Raw genomic sequence first — 6625 nt, forward strand, 5'->3', positions numbered from 1 at the left:
GTGGGGTTTGGGTTTCTTTTTTTGTATTGTCTGTGCTTAAAAGCAAGTCACCACTGTTCTTTAAAAAAAAAAAAAAATTACCTTCGTTATAATGAAATAGCAGTGATAACAAATATTATTAACACAGAAAAAATAGTCCCTTCCTTTCTTTCTTCTCTTCATCCCCTCAAATCTTATGAGCTATGAAGTCTTTGGTGCCGAAACTGGAGTTCAGTGATGCAGGCGAAGCTACTGCCCGAAACTGAAGCCTTGCTAAATGTGCTTATGTGGGCAATTCGTGTCGTGATTAAATATGAATATGGAGAGGTCTCCTCTTCATCATGTGTGAGATGATGGACTCTCAAAGGAACCATTGCCAACAAATAATTAGCTCCACCGTTTGCTGCAGTTGCATCCCAGTGACAAAACGGTGTCACTGGTACACAGGAGAGCTGTCTCTCTGCTTGCGCTTGCCCTGTTCAGCGTGGCGTGGGTGCTGCGATGCCTGGCCTGGAGGAACACAGGCGCAGAGCATTTAATAGCCAATTTTGGCCAGGGTGCACTCGATTAAGCTTGAGAGGGTGGTGTGGGGCGACCCCATCTCTCTTAATTTGCGGTTGCCATTTCCCTGGGGCGTTAGCCCGCCGGGAAGCCTGTTGGTCCCTTTCGTGCCAAACGAGCGGTGGTTGTGCCTTCCCCGGCTGTCCCTGTCCCCCAGCAGCCTGGCAAGGTGAGCCTTCCCGTGCCCTCTCTTCTTACCCGCCTGCTCCTGATTGCCTCTCTTATTTATTAACCGGGGCAAGAGGAGAGGCAATATTTCTTCATTAATCAGAAGAGGTTAGGAAAACAGGAATCATCTGATTTTACAGGAAAATTGGAAGGTCTATGTAAGAAATCTTTCAAAACTAGGAAATCTGCATAATTAAATTGTGTAGGAAATGGGAGCACAAGTTACTTTTTAAAATAAATTCAGGTTGCTATTATATATTTAATATCCCTCTGTGTGTTAGAAAGTGCATTTCAATTCAAAGATTATAAAGCCCAAGAAATTCACACATCAGTGAATTGTGATTTATTTTTTTTTTAAAGTTTCCATTTTTTCTTTTTTTCCAGAGGTAGCATAATTACCATGTCATTTAGCAAAGATTATAATAGCTGTTCAGTTTTTACCGACTGGTGTAGTAAACAGTTGAATAAACCCATATGGCAGCCTAAAGTGTACATGCAGGAGAGAGATTCTTACTATTTCCTTCATGTCTGAATTACCAACCTCACTGATACGACTGAGATCCCCAAACAGGGACCAATTCCAGACTTCTCCAGCGATGCAAAAATTTCTCACCGCTCTGTCACATATGAATCAATTGATTTTAATCACGGTGGTTAGCTGATTAATTATTTCTTTGTGCCTATGAAGTATGCATGGAAACCTTGGGGTTATGTGCAAGGTACGTGCCTCTATTTAAAGCAGTCTGTGCATTTGCTTAATACTTCTTTAATAACTGTATATAATGCCTGGAGTCCCAATCTTACTATCCAAGTCACTATTAAAGATCAAGGCCCCGCTAAGGCTGGCATAGGTTAAGTGCGACAACAGGGGGTCTTGTGATAGCCCCGTGGCACTGCCTGTGACGGGACTTCGTGTCTGGTCTCAGCGGTGGCAAACGGAAGGACCAGGGTGTTTTGAAGCATCTCCTTGACGTACCAGGTTGAGTTACAGAGGTACGGAGCTGTGGCCAACCGGCATCTGGAATAAAGACAAAGTGTTCGAGTAGCGTGCCCTCTGGATAGCTTCGGTATTAAAAAATAAAAGCAACAAAAAGAAGGATTGTTAACTCTCTCCAAATGCTGGCTTCAACAAAGAAAAAGATCCGTGCTATTCCTCTTACATGCACTTACTTCCAGTTATCTTAAAATTTTCATGTCACATGATAGCTTTAAAATATCTTCTGAATGCATTAGACCCTGTAGGTGCTTAGAAAATACTGCAAAATAATAATATGAAATGACCAAGCATCGAGCAGTCCCACTGGAAAGGAGCAGTTGGCCAAAACTGGTGCTTGTGTTCATCTTAACCCTGATGTACGACCAGCCCTCCACCATAATTCTATCAAGAGATGGTAAGTTGCCTAGCAATGTGCTGACTGCAGAGGGTACGTGTTGAGCTAATTCAGTTTTTGTTCTCGTTTTCCTTGAGAGTTCAGCTTAAAGGAGTGATCCTTTCTCCGGCTGCAGCAAGAGCCACTTCTCGGCGGTCTCTCTTGTTCCCCACTTGAGTATCCCTGGTGATGTCAGGAATTCATTCACCGCCGTATGCGTTTTAGAAGTTTCCAGCTTATTGAGTAACCAAATGTGGTTTCTGCTGATTGTGTTGACTGAATACGTAGGGCCTTTCGAAGAGGCAGGAGTTTTATTTAAAGCAGAGCGTTTAGTTGTATACCATTTTATGGCAGGCAAAGGTCATCTAGGGTAAGCAGCCAGAACAGTGAATTGCCTCATTGCCGCACCTAGGAAAATGAGACAGAAAGATACGGTAAAAGGTTTTAACAATTGCTCATCGTTATAAATTTTTAAAGTCAAGGAATCGGCACTGTGTACGTTTTTAAATTGGAGATAACCATGCTTGTACGATAAATTTGAGTTAAGAACAGAACAAATCAAAATAATGGGGTGGTACTAAAACCTGGTTGTGCAGCGAGTTGCCGGCACAGCGCGCTGCCGGCGGGGCTCGGTGCTGCGCACGCCAAGCTAACGCAATGTTAGAAACCTGCCGTGTCCCTGCACGGCCGGAGGCATTTCCACCGGGCTTTGTGGTCACCTTTTCTTGCAGGGATGCCCCGCTCCTGCCGGAATCCTCTCCTCTGGTGGACGGGCTCCTGGTTACACGGAGGGCTTTATCTGCCCCTGATGCTTCTTGTGATAGCCAGGGTGCAAAAGCCAAAGGGGTTCGTCCACAAGCAGGAGCGGGTTCCCCCAGGTCAGCGGGTTGTGCTAGCCCAGACGTGTGTCGGTGGGACGGAGGGGAGAGGGGCAGAGCTCCGGGAGCCGAGCCCGGTGTCCCCCGGCAGAGCTGCACAGAGGGAGAGGTGGCAGCAGCCCGGAGGTGGCACTTCTATCCTCGCAGGATCTCCCTTACTCCTTAAAGCATCAGTGGCTACAGAAAGACTTTGTTTTTCTGAAAGTTTTCTGTCTGTGGAACTTTGTGGCGGGGGGGGGGAGGAGAGAAGAAGTAATTTTACCAATTTAATATACTACATAATATGTTTTATAAGCTGGTGTGAATGCTCCTAAGTATTTTGGTCTTTTTTCATAACACAATGAACCTAATATTGGTAAAAATACAGATCTTAGCTGCCACCATAAAGAGAGGCTAGATTTAATAAACAGTTATGAATGTTGGCAGCTGCCTATCAGATTGTATAACATCGGCTATAGCACATGAAGACAGTGTCAACTTACATTTTATCTCAGAAGTATTTTCAAAGCATTTATTTTGCTTTCTCTCGAGTCCTTAACCTAATTCAAGTTATATAATTGGCGGAATATTTTTTCCACACCGCTAATTGGCTGGGTGCCAGCGTGGAAACCATTGTCTGACTTGATGATGATCAGGAATTAACATGACATTTGCGTGGTGGTAATGGAATACATTAGTAATGTAATTCATGACTGTAAGAAAGAGACCATCATCTCCCACCTCTGATCAGCAGGAGGGGCTGGGAGGATGATGAAATGCTCCCAGCAGGCACCTCACAGCAGTGGCTGACCAATCTCCATGTCAAATTTAGTTTTAAATTCTTCAGACAAAGCTGTAATGCTTACCAATTAATTACTACAAATGTCAATTAAAAATCTACCAAATAATACAGTAAGATTAAATTTCAATTAAAAAAATAACATTTAACAAGGAAGATACAACATTATTTTAATGAATTCTGCTGAAGGTGACAGTTTATCTAGATATATTTATACCGTGTAGGTGGATCTGAATTCATTGGATGATGTTAACAATGTTACTCCGTGTACATATTAGTTTTGAAAATTATTTCCACTTTGGCTATGTCCTGGAGGAGATGGGGCATCAAGGGGCATTTCTCGTCACCGGGAGAAAGGGGAATTTCACGCCTTCTAAGTACAAAAATCTTCTCACACCTAAAAGGAGGGCTTTATTGTAGACTCTTATCCTGGCCGAACTAGCAGTATTTTTCATTGCTTTATATTTATGAAACCAAATACAGAATTTTTGTTGTGGTAGTAGAACAAGCCCTGACTTTGCTATGACTATAATGATTGCTTGGGACAATTTTTCAAGTAACCTGTTTTATCATGCAAATAATATCCGTTATTCCGATAAATCACTTCACAGGAAAAGATTTTGCTGTGTTCAAGTGGTGAACTGTAAGTCCTGAGCAGAGCTTTTATCTGCAAGGCTTCACCCCGCTTTAGTAGAGTTTTTGAGTGCATGCTTAAATTTAATCCCTTAGTTGATACTACGGATGCTTAAAGATACATTGTGCACGAGGAGTGGCCCGGCGGAGACGTCCCGTAGCGTGACGAAGTGCTGAGTTTGCGCGGGTCACAAGTGTGTGCGCAACAAACTCTTGTAAAACACTGGCACCGCATCGGATGCGGAGTGTTAACAGTTGCAGAGCAGGTTTTGTAGCTGGAGTTTTGTGCCGCAGTAACTGTGGTTTTTATTGCACAGGGCAGTTCTTAACGCTGCTGGAGATGGAGCTGCTGGTGCTTTGGGAAGGTGTGAGAGCCTGCACTCGCTGGCGTGGTGCAGGGGCAGAGCTGGGGTGTGCAAGCAGCTATCCTCCTGGTGTTAAAGCATTTGTGAGCCAAGGCCTCTACATATGATCTGAAGAATACTTTCTGAGCTTCCTTGAAGTTTTTTCCATGAGCTTTTATTATGTTTTCACACCATCGCGTCTAAAATAGGTAAGAGGGAAGACATAATAGAAGAAACAGATTTTATGTGTCAAAGCCAGCACTGAGAAAAGTCGCGCTCAGGGACCAGAGGCTCCTTTTCCTTGGCACTGCTGTGTCTGGAGCCATTGAATTTCAGCAGGTAAATATAAAATTAAATTAAAAAAAAAAAAAAAAAATACAATGCGCACGCAGAAAATCAGAAAAGCCGTACAACTACTCATGGCAGGTTAAAGTAATGATATGCTCTTTAGTAGACAGGCTTTGCTGGTCCCTTGGTTGCTGTTCAGGCGTTGCCCGTCGGTGGGTGAACGCAACGAGCATGATCTCTGTCTCACTGCTGCTATTCAGATACCTTTGGGTATTGGTAACAGCATTCCTGCTTCGTGCTATTATCTGATAAAGCTATCATCAGCAGGAGATGGGAGACAGCCTTTTTTTCCATAAGGGCCTCAGGAAATGGATGCTGTGGAAGTGTAAGAGCAGCTGAAACATTTTCTCACCAGTCCTCACAGACAGCAAGGTGATGGAGAGAAAGGTAGAGCAAGGCAGACTCATTTCCTCACCAGCAGCCAGAAAGCTTTAAACAAGGAGGCAGGGAGGCACGAGTGGGAGCACATAACATCTTCCTGCCAGGAGATAATGGCGTGAGGAGGTTGTGGGTTTGGGGCACCCACTGGTCAGACAATTAAGCGGCAGCTGGAGCTGCTGCTCTTAAAAACCCATCTTCCCAGGGGCTTTCAGCTCTGCACAGGACCAGTCATTTTCTGATTTGAGCCCTGGGATGAAGCTCTTGCTCCGGTTGTTGTTTGGGAAGTGGTGTATGTGGTACAGTAGGAACTGAGCACCTTCTGTATCGCAAGTGCTGGTGCATTGGGGTGTCCTGTGTGAGGCTTGTGTCCATCGCAGGCACTCATGGTGGTGTCCGGTCTCCTCATTGGGGTGTCCCACATGAAGCCTGTGCCCATCCTGAGCACTTGGGGTGGTGTCCGGTCTCCTCCTGAGTCCTTACAGGTGAAGATTTCTGTCTTCGGTAGGGGAATGCTTTTCTCTTTCTGTAGGAGTTGGCCAAACATCTTGAAGGAAGAGTGACTTTGGGGGGAAGTATTTGTATTTCTTTGGGGGTTTTTTTGTTTCCTTATGTGGGGTTATGTCAGCTATATTGCATTGAGGGAACACTGAGGTGGGGGAGGAAACTTCAATAAGCTGCCCTTGTATTGCCAGTTTATTCCCAGCTTTCATCCACTGATTTACATCCCATCTGAAGTAAAAATACCCAGACTTCAGTAGTTTGTTTACCTTTGCTTATATCACTCTGGGGCGACCCGAGGAGATGTAAAAACTGTTCTCACTCTGACATTTGCATGAGCCGCGAGGTAGGGTGAGAGGAGGCAGACGCTGTGCAAAGTGAAAAGGCAACAGGGTTTATTAAGTCTTCGTTGTACTGTGGTTTATAATATTTAGACAAAAGCAAACATGTCCAGGGAGGGCTTATGAAATGAGAGACTGGAGAAAGCTCTCCGAGCTGATGGCAGATCCTGTCCTCTTCAGGCGGTCACGGGATGGTGGGATGCTGGCCACGGGGAGGGGGCTGCTAGGTCCGTCGTGTGGAGTATGCGTACAGGGGGGTCCTGAAGAGCTGCTTCAGGAGGAGGATGTGGACTTAAAGGTACTTGCGTAGGACAAAGTCATTATATTGTCACCGTGATAATGTTCC

Source organism: Pygoscelis adeliae, unplaced genomic scaffold (genome assembly GCF_000699105.1).
Source record: "Pygoscelis adeliae isolate BGI_AS28 unplaced genomic scaffold, ASM69910v1 Scaffold377, whole genome shotgun sequence".
Taxonomy (NCBI): domain Eukaryota; kingdom Metazoa; phylum Chordata; class Aves; order Sphenisciformes; family Spheniscidae; genus Pygoscelis; species Pygoscelis adeliae.